Source organism: Acartia tonsa, chromosome 7 (assembly GCF_053477335.1).
Source record: "Acartia tonsa isolate MP-2025a chromosome 7, ASM5347733v1, whole genome shotgun sequence".
Lineage (NCBI taxonomy): Eukaryota > Metazoa > Arthropoda > Copepoda > Calanoida > Acartiidae > Acartia > Acartia tonsa.
In genome coordinates, this window is record NC_137266.1 from 8,189,032 (window position 1) to 8,200,121 (window position 11,090).

General features: G+C 29.8%; 1 long non-coding RNA gene across 1 annotated transcript; it reads left to right on the top strand.

Moving 5' to 3' along the window:
• The first annotated feature begins 3,367 nt into the window (after positions 1–3,367).
• LOC145324092 (uncharacterized) lies at positions 3,368–4,249 on the top strand. The gene is made up of 2 exons (XR_013881182.1): positions 3,368–3,791; positions 4,124–4,249. It is a non-coding gene; the product is annotated as an uncharacterized LOC145324092 (long non-coding RNA).
• Positions 4,250–11,090: the final 6,841 nt, after the last annotated feature.

Genomic DNA, 11,090 nt, shown 5'->3' on the forward strand with positions numbered 1-11,090 from the left:
TAGAACATTTTTTTCAGAAAATGTTTATCTTAAAGAAAATTTTATATTAGAAATCTCAAAACATAAATTTTCTTATTCGTTTGCTTAACAACTTTGGAGACTTTTACTGAATTTTGATCTACTATATATCTATAATACAAAGTAGAATGATGTCTTTCTGTCTATCTGTCTGTCCATCCAGCTGTCCCTTAAGATCTCAGTAACAACTGAACCGATCAGATTCTACTCTTCAGGGTATATACCTATTGGTCCTGTTGTGGTTTTCAGCTATTTTCTTGAGGGGTGGGAAACCCCAACCCCCCAAAAAATGAAAATTCCCCCCCCCCAAAAAAAAAAATATTCTGGTGATGCTCATAAATTATGGGCGCAGCACCAGAATTTTATTTTTTTATTTTGTATTTTTAAAAATTACCTCATGGGGCAAAGCTCCTAGAGGCTAGGGGCGAAGCTGCTAGTACTTAATAACCTAACCATTCAAAATCCAATAAAAGTCCCCAAAGTTGTTAAGCCAGCCAATAAGAAAACGTTATTGTAAAACTTTGGGGACTAGTGTAATAAACAGTCCATTGTCCACCTCTCTCTATGCTAGTTCCCAAAGTTTTACAATAATGTTTTCATTTTTGTTTGCTTAACATCTTTGGGGACTTTTACTGAATTTTAATTGGTTAGTTAATTTAGTATAGTGTTGAAACGTTTCAACCACTGATGGCAAATTACAGTAGAGGTATTTTTGGGAATGTACATCCATTTATCAGCTATTGTCTTAAACCCATCAGATCCCTGGTGGCGATAAACTTGAATTAAAGTACCTAGAGGTTTTGGACCAGCTAGGAAGGTAATTTCAGTCCTATGTTCCCTACCTCCATGGGTACAGTAAAAGTTGTATACAGGGAGGGAAAAATGGACGAAAAATTAAATAAATTCTGTCTATAATAACATGAGAAAACAGAATGAGAAGGACAGTAGCACCCTGTAATCGATATCAGAAAGTCCTGAATGTCCATTTAAAACATTTGACGAAGCTTTTTATATACAATATAAATTGATAAGATACATACAAAATGTTATTGCTTCTAAGCGACGTTTTCTACAAAAAGGGTTGGTAGAAGTCTATATGTATGTCTAAAAGAAATCACTCTTATGGTTTGCAGGTTTCTATAACTATGTCTTAATAATAATGCATATAATAAGGGAGGGTTTAAATTTCAGTAGTACCCAAAGTTTTATAAACATTTGTTGGATTTATAAATTTGTTTACTTTTATTTAATCTTAATTGGTTGATGAAAACTGGCAATGTCAAAAATATACAGCCAAGATTAGTAGATCTGTTTTTCCAGTTTTGTTAGTCCTGAAGGGGCGAAGGCCCAGTCTAACTTTACTATTTGTAGAAAAATGTCTATAATACAATACAATACATGGTTTCAAGTTTGGATTAGACGGGTCTGATCCAGCGGATATTAATTGGTTTCGTAGCCATACTGGAAAATCATAAAAAATCATGGACAGAATGACGGACAGGCAGAAAAGTGAATTGTAGAGTACCATCGCATTTTATTCTTTTTTAGTTAGTATTCGTATCCAGAGAGGGAGGAGACAACTGACTGCTTATTACAATAGTACACAAAGTTTTACAACAACAATTTCTTATTCATTGGCTTTGGGGATTTTTACTGAATTTTGATTGGTTGATTAAATTGTGTTTATAAATGTTGGAACCACTAATTTTTATCTACAGAAGGAATTATTTAGAGCGTCATCATTATGGATGTGCATTAATTTATCGGCCATTGTCTTATCTCTTTATAGCCCTGATATATTTCATAATTTTATTTGTTAGCTTTGCTTAAAGGGACTGTGAACGAGAAAATTTCTCATCAGATTATCAAACCTTAACATCATCTCATTAAACTGTTTTTAACCTATTTTTGAATGGGGGGTCAAATATATACTAGGACACCTATGGAATCAGACTGCAGAGCCCAAATTTGAATTAAGTCCCCAACAAACTTTTTTGGGGGGATTTAAAAATTAATTTTTAGTGTTGCTGTAATCATTTTGACCGAATGTTTTGAGAGATTTTAAGGCAATGAGAAAAAATTGAAATTGAAAATATTTTTATTTTATTTTGTTTAATAATGGCAAAAAATCGTAGCTCAATTTTATCCTAGTCAAAGAGCAAAAATTTAACATCCAAAAGTTCCTTGTGTACATTCTTTCTGACTTATAATTCCATGGCAAAAAGAACTATTTTTGTACATTTTTATTAAAAACAATATTTTATGTTTAAAATACTAAGAAAAGCATAAGGAAATTCGTGGTAAATTATAGAAAAATAATGCAATAAATATATTAAAATCGTTGCTGTACACTATTGTTTACAAACAAAGAACTGGTTTTGAGTATGTACAACACCTATATAAGCCAAGGAATACAACAATAGAATCGTAGTCTGATCCAGTAGTCAAAGAGAGAGCTACTAAAGATTAAGTCCTTTCGAGACCAAGAAGGCCAGCTACCAAGAACAAACCTATCCAGAGTGGTAAGTCCCATTCTAAATTGATTTATTATTTTTATTACTCAAATCCATAGAGTAATTAGATTGGATTAAACTAAAGTAAACTTATTGACCTATGCTTTAGTAATTGGATATTACATTAATTTTTATCAGAATTACTAATTGATAGAAGATTTTCCTAGAGATTGAAAGTGTTAAAGTTTCTTAATGTATTGATTTATCATAGCTTCAAGTAGTACACAGTGCCTTCGAAGGTGCTTTGACTTTAGTGTCAGAACCTAAATTGGGACATAGTGCATTTCATTACCCTAGGTTAGGTAACTTCATTTCACTTTTCAATAAAATCTAAAATGCAGCGGTTTTTGAGAAAATTAAATTTAAAAATTTCAAGTTCAATTTTCACCCACTAGGAGTTACCGCATAATCATGACAAGAAAAGCAAAGATTATTTATTTAAAATTTTGAACAACTTTGCTTTTATAAGTCAGTCATAAAACCTCTCTATATATGATTTATTTAAGGCTGAATTTCCGTGACCTTGGCAAAGCAATTGATAAAAATGGCCATTAATTAACTCGCATCAGAAGTAGTTTTATGAAGAACTTTATAAAAGCAAAGTTGTTCAAAATTTTAAATAAATAATCTTTGCTTTTCTTGTCATGATTATGCGGTAACTCCTAGTGGGTGAAAATTGAACTAGAAATTTTCAAATTTAATTTTCTCAAAAACCGCTGCATTTTAGATTTTATTGAAAAGAGAAATGAAGTTACCTAACCTAGGGTAATGAAATGCACTATGTCCCAATTTAGGTTCTGACACTAAAGTCAAAGCACCTTCGAAGGCACTGTGAGTAGGATCAGTTGTCCCAATAGAAGTTATAATAAATTAATTTGTATATTTTTTAGAACACTAATCTTCATTACTTGATTTATTGATTGATTGTACATTGCTGTAAACCCCAGCAAATTGATTGATTGTACATTGCTGTAAACCCCAGCAAATTACTAATTTATTGATTGATTGATTTATTTAATTATTCTAATCTTAAATTCCCTAGCTACAAATTGGAATAATTCATATAGCCTTTTATACATATAATTTATTATTTATTGTATGTTTTTTAGGTTGGATATGTCAAATACTCTTTGACATATTCAATCTATGCTATTAATTCTAGCTGTTTAGGTTCATTTAGCTGATACATTTGATTATAATAGCCTAGCCTAACCTGGAATGAAAAACCTGCCTGCTTGAGCTTGGAAGACTCAATGTCCGGTAATGATTTATATATTTATCTCTTCCTAACTATTTGATTTATTCAAATCTTTAAAGATTTAAAATCATTTGATCCTAATGGAAATTAATTACCATTTGCTAGTTTAATTCTTAATTGTTACTTTTATTCCATGAAAGACCCTTTGTCTGGACTGGTAAATGTAATAACTTAGAATATTTGTTATTTATTTTATCAAACTGAAAGTTATTTGCTGAAAGAATGATTTAAATAAATACAATAAAAACTAGTAAATTTGTTAGTTTTATCCTATTTATTCAAATATCTGAGTTTCTTATTATTTAACATTTTATTGAATTTTCTAATATTTCAGTAAAACTTCTGTTATGCAACATGAGACTCGAGCTCCTAAATCCTGGTTATTCTTAAATATTTGTTAATGTTTGATTATTTTTATATTTGTAAATATGCACTTGTTGAAATACAAGCTTTAATGTAACCCCAATTGTTCTTTAATGCAAGGGAAAATTATAGAAATTTAAATGAATAAATTGTAACAAAAATCAATGAACAACCAAGCAAAACTCTCAAAACACCGAAGCAAAAGCTTTTTTTTTACTTCGGGTAATATTGTGGCTTACAGAACATTTTTATATAATTCACTTTATATTGATACAATAAAAAAACATTACTCTGTTCATTGGAAATAATTTTTTTTTTCTAAAACAATTAATTTCATTGAAAAATCTAACATTTACAATAAAACAAATAATTCTGAAATCTAACCAATAAGAAGTCTTGTTTTATATAATTCTTTACAATTCAAAAAAAGAGTGTTTTCACAAAGTGACTTATTTCCAATGTAGTTAAATATTTTTTATTTAATTAAAATGAAAAGAATGAAAACCGTACATATAAAAGATACATACTTTTTAAAATTATTTTAAAAGATAAGTTTGAATAATCTTATTTTATAACACATTTGTATATGTGACAAAAATAAATTTGTTGTATTGCATAAACATTTGTTGTCATTTAACCCTTTACAGCCATTTTTTATGTTTTTGAAATAAGTGAGAGAACACAAACATGTTAATGTTAATTCGTTGATATATTATAAAGAATTAACTTTTTAGTGAATTTTTATAGTAAAATCATACGGCCTAATTTTACTCTATACCAGAATACAATATTTATGAAGCAAAACACTCTAAAAGCTACGAATTTTACCCAAATAAAAAAAAGACCTTTTGCTCGGATCAAAATGATCACGGCAACAGTAAAAATTAATATTTAAATCCCCCCAAAAAAGTTTATTGGGGACTTAATTCAAATTTAGGCTCTGCAGTCTCATTCTACTGGTGTCATAGTATATTTTTTATATACGTTTTAAAAATAGGTTAAAAACAGTTTAATATAATCTCAAATATAGGGCAAAATTGTCTCTCGTTCTTTAAAAAACGGCTTTTCCCGAAAATTTTAACTATGTCCTAGTTTGGGGGAAAAATTTCCGGACTATATAAATGTGCAGTTAATTGTCTTTTTTTCCTCCTATAGCTAAAACTAAACTTTTTGACATAGTTCTCTATTTTTCCTAACGGTTAAGCTGACTTTTAACAATATCCTTGATGTAAAGTAAACCAATGTATAGTTACTTAAAAATTGATAAAATAAGTAATATTTTTTATTGAAAACCAAATACAATAACAAAGCTAGAAATAGGTTATTTTATTAGTATCCAAGTAACTTTAGATGGCCCATCTCTCGCCCACCTTTAATTACAAATTTGTAAATAATAAAGGTGCAATATTTCTTTATAAACAGTCTGATAAAAGTGTAAACTAATTCTTCAAAGTGGGTTATTTATTGTCCAACACAATAAAAAAGAATATCATTATTTTAAATAACCTATGAGATTCAACCCTTTGTAGACTTTGAGGTATTTTTTTGTCAATACAAATGTAACCCATTAGTGACGAACTGGGTTTTAAAACCCGGTTCCATCCAGTTCCAAAAAATCACAAAAATAACCGGTTTCCAGTCTTCAAATTGCATCATTCTCAATATGAATCCCCCCTCTACTACCCTGGTTTTCATTTCCCCCTGGAGCAGGCAGTTTTGCTTACTTCCGTTTGCCGGTATAGCTCAACAAAATTTGAAAACCACAAAAATTTTGGTGAATTCAAAATACCCCTTCTAACTTTTTGTTTTTATAGTAAAGTTGCTGATTTTTTTGTGAAATCTAAAGTTTATTAACAAGTACATCTATTTGTGAAATCGTTTTATTCAAATTACTATTTTTTATATGATTTTTTTATTGTTTTTTTACGCCCTATTATGACCCGGTTCGGCATGGCCATAAATACCCAGCAGTTTTAAAACTCGGCTCGGCTTTGGTTTATTACCCGGTTTTAACTTTTCAACCATTAAATATTTGTTTATGATTTATTATTCTTGAGCCACCCTAATAAGTATACCCTAGTAATCTCTATATGTGTCCTCCAATATTTTTATGCTCTTTTTCTGATATTTATCACCCAATTTTTATATGTTCTTTTTTTGTAGTGTGTGTGTATTAAAACTTCAACAAACGGGCTTTTTTAACCGAAAAGGGTGGTACCTATAGCCAAAACACTAAATGTGATATAAATTGCTTCGTATATTACTTGTAGCTCTATAGATTACATGAGGTTATGTAGTTTTCAATTACGAATGGTATCAAAGTTCTAAAAAGTGTTCATCTCACTTTGGGCGTTCAAAAGTTACATTATTCATTTTTTTGTCAAAATAACCGGGTATTTAGAAAAAAACGGGTTTTAATGCCAGCAGAAACCGCTCAAAACGGGTCTCAATGCCCGTTAGGCATTTATGGCCATGCCAAACCCATTTTTTTTGCAACTTTCCTGTGCACGCCACTAGAGCAAAACAAAATAATTGGAATTTTGTTTTGACCATTATAAAGCTTCCCTGAGATTTTCAGCTCGATCGGCTCATAAAAGTGGCGCTCGGCACTAATAGGTTAAGATAGATCTTTATTACCTAATTACTACGTTATAAAAAAACAAATTGGTAATTTTATATTTCAAAATAAATTCCTTAACAGTAACTAAATTGTTTAAATTGTTATATGACAAGTTAAATACCCCTACAAACATTTTAAGAAACAAAAACGTTCAGATTTTCCTTGTTTTTTCCTTTTTCCCTCCCAAAATAGCATAAAATCAATGCATTATTTCTAGATATTATTGTTAATAGGACGTTTTTGGTTGATCAATGTAGTGAAATGTGCTTAGAAAATGTTACGATTTGATAATCAGATGAGAAATTTTTACGTTCACACTCCCTTTAAGTGAAAGCTTTTCATTACATTAAGTTTTAAGTCTTAAGTATGTGTTATAAAATATAACATAAACCAAAGTTAAACTTTATCTGAGAGTGATAGGACAATGGCAGATTGGTTATCACACCTTTTTACATAAAAATGAAATAGTTTTGCAAGGGTAATTAATATTTTATCGTCCTTTACCATTATCCCAAAGTTAATTAAATCTATAAGGCTTTTGAATCTAATTTATTAAGCTATTTGAAATATATTTAAATCTATTTTTACAGTTTTAAAGAATCCTGAGAATCCACCTACAATGAAAGCCAAAATAGACAGGCAAAATTTCTGGATTCTATTTTGTACTTCAGTTTGAATTTTCATTGGTTTGAAATAAATGCACAATTAAAGTAACCTTTGTTTATTTTTTGTTATTTATGAATCATTCCAGTAATACAGCAAAGGAATATTTCAACCATATGATTTTTAAAAAGCTATCTTTGTCTTAAGAAATACAAATTTTATCTCTTTCCTGTCAAAAGTTTTACACATTTCTTCCAATAACTTAGCCAGATTGTTCTTCTGCAGTTATTCTATTGGCTGATTTAGAGATGGTGTCTCTAAATTTTCACAATTCTTAATAAGTAAAGAATTCAATACCTTAATGTTTAAGATCAAAAAGAAAACAAATAAAACACTAAGACAAGTTAACCAAATTCAAGTCAAATCACAACTGCTGCATTGATTTCACATTAAAGGAAGCCTGCAAGAAATACCACGCTTTAACTGCTGAAAGACTGCCACAAGTAGACCCAATGCTCAAAATTTGAAGCCTTCAGCTTCTATAACAAAAAAAGTTTTAGGCGTTTTAAATGACATTTATGTGCAATGAAAATTTTGAAAAAATCTCAATGCTAATGTTAGAAATTTTGAAATTTAACTACGTGGCCTAGAAATAAAAAATTATAAGCTTATTTTTGTCATAAATTTAGGTTGCCAGTACCTAATTATATTTTTACAATAAAAATACCCATTTTTATAGTCACAATCATTAAAAAAAATTAGGTTTAACTCATGTTATACCAAGTGTACTGTACCCAATCAGAAGGCTGAATTAGCTAAGCAACCAAACACAGCTAAGCTTGTATTAGTTTATCCCTTTCTTTCCTCTATGATTTTTGTTTACAAATGCAATTTAAATCGAATTTTTTTCATAGATTTTGACTATGAAAGTTGGTGTTTTTATTTTAAAAATCTAATCAGTTACCAGCAATCTAAGTTTCTGACAAAGATAAAGTTATAATTTTGTGTCTAGGTGACGTAATTCAATATTGTTTTTTCTTTTATGAGCATTGAAAATCTTTTAAAATTTTCATTGTACATAACATGCTATTTTGAAATGCCTATAACTTTTTTGTTATTGAAGCTGAAGACTTGAAATTTGGGGTATTGGGTCTACTTGTGGCAGTCTTTTAGCAGTTAAAGCGTGGTATTTCTTGCAGGCGTCCTTTAAGGGTACTTTTAGGGTTTCAAAGTTGGACAAAAAATATTTTTTTTGAAAATTTTTCAGTAGGTGTTAAAGAACGACCTACACAAAAATTGGTAAGACCTAGAACTAATCTGTAAAAACCTTTTTAACTAGGATTGTGCCCTATTTTTCAAATCGGTTGAGAGCTTTAAAATAGAGTTAATATTTTTTTCAAATTGACCAGAGTTGGTGGCAGGGCATTTTCAGGTAATTTTAAAAAAAAATTTAAATTTGATTTTTAAGGTCAATTTTTAGGTTTTCCAAAATTCAATATGGGCTTTTTAAGAATTAGGCCAAAAAGTAGGTAGGACAGTGTTTTTGTATGAAAATATTTTATTTTTCAAGAAAATTTTTGCAAAAAAATCAAAATTTCACATCTTTAAAAAAAATGATTTTTGACATAGAAGGAATAGTTTAATCCGTATGAAATTTTTTATGGATAATCCCTCTAACCTAACCTAATAATGTCTGATTGGCTGTTTTTCATTGATTTTTTTTAGGTTGAAAAAAATGTTTTTGGTTTAGCCCCCCTGTGGGGTATTAATCGGTAACAACTTTGAGTCCAATTATATCAAACTTCTAAAAGTCCTAGGATAACCTGATAGTCTTTTCCATAAGCTTTCTAATGGTCTTGGTTTCATTAGAAAATATTTTCTTTCTTCAAAAACTGAAAAATTACCGGTTTAGCCCGCCCTCACCCTAATGCAAGAAAATTTAACTCTTTCATTTTTACAAAAATAATTAATTATAAATTTTTGATTAATTGTTTATAAGAAATTAATGAAAGTTTTTGTTTATTAGGCTTATATACCAAATCATGCCTTTTTTTGATAAATTACTTTCAAGCAATCAATCAAAATTTTTGCTATTATCCAAATCATGGTAATTTTACGAAAAAATACTTATAATCAATCAATAAAAATTACTGCTTATTTGGCTCATATACCAAATCATGCTGTTTTATGATAAAATACTTATAAGTAATCAATTTGATTGATTGATTGATTAGCCATAGTTTTGTATGATTTTGACCTGGAGTAGGCTGAGACACTTTTCCATAGAAATAGGGCTGTCAAGCTCCATGTTCAAGCACATTTTGACTTGACTTGCTATCTCATGAGATCTACTCTTACCTTACCCTTGCAGAATATGGCAGATGTCCCAAAATAAGTCACGGTAATGAATGACGCTCTCCAAAGAGGAGCTTGGGTTAAGGGTAGTACTGTAAGTAAGTGACTATTAGGTATCCAAACTTACTCAATAATCCCCTTCTTACACAACCAGGGGATGATGCACGATTAATGTTGTGAATGAGAAATTAGAGTCAACCTACAGAGAATTGAACTTGAACTCTCACCACTGTAGCTCAGTGTGCTACCACTAAGCATGACACCCCTACTAAGTAATCCATGAAAATTATTTGAATTATATATATACAAAATCATACTATTTTTTGATAAATTACTTATAAACAATCAATGAGAATTATTGCTTATTTGGCTTATATACCAAATCATGCCTTTTTATGTTAAATTTCTTTTAAGCAATCGATGAAAATTTTTGCTTATTTGGATTATATAGGCCAAATCTTTAATTTTCGTCATAAACTGCTTACAGGAAGGAAGGGATTAAGGGGGGGGGGGAAGTTCTGACACATTTGCGTAAACCTAGCACCTAGGCTTTATCTTCGGACTGAGAGGATAGGTTATTAGGGATAAAATCATTCTTATATGATGTATTTCCCCTAGATTTAAGATTTTTAGATAGGCCTCCAGGTTCCGGAGCTCCAGGCCTCAAGGTGGTCTCTCTACAGGTAAAAATGAAAAAAAAAAAAAAATTTTAAGAGTTAGAAGTCAGCTTATGAGACAAAATATGAATGTTTTTTCTTCAAATATGTGAATAACAATCAAAAAGAAGCATATTTTGTTTTATAAGTTAACCTTTAATTCTTCAAAAAAAAATCTTATTTTTAAGTTTTTATCTGTACAGAGACCACCTGGAAGCCTGAAGCTCCGGAACCTGGAGGCCTATCCAAAAAATCTTAAATCTGGGGAAAATTCATCATATAAGATTGATTTTATTCCTTATAACCTATCCTCTCAGTCCAAAGATAAAGCCTATACACCAGGTTTACGCAAATGTGTCAGAACTTCCCCCCCCCCCCCCTTATTACTCCTCCTTCTTTTTCATCACTTCAACTGATACAAGCAACTTTTCCTATAAATGTCCATTTATTTACTCCATCCACTTTTAACTCACAAATCAGACCAAATTGTTCAGTAATTGATCAGTAATTTACCTCAAAAATGCACAATTAGATAAGTAATTAACCTTTTAGTGCTTATTTACACGGTGAGAGATTACTAGGGAAATATTAAGATGAAATTAATTGAACAAAAAAATTACAAATATATACAATTGAATTAATTAATAAACGACTTTCTTAAAATAATTTTGATTACTTATTTGATACACTTTTAAAAGTATTTT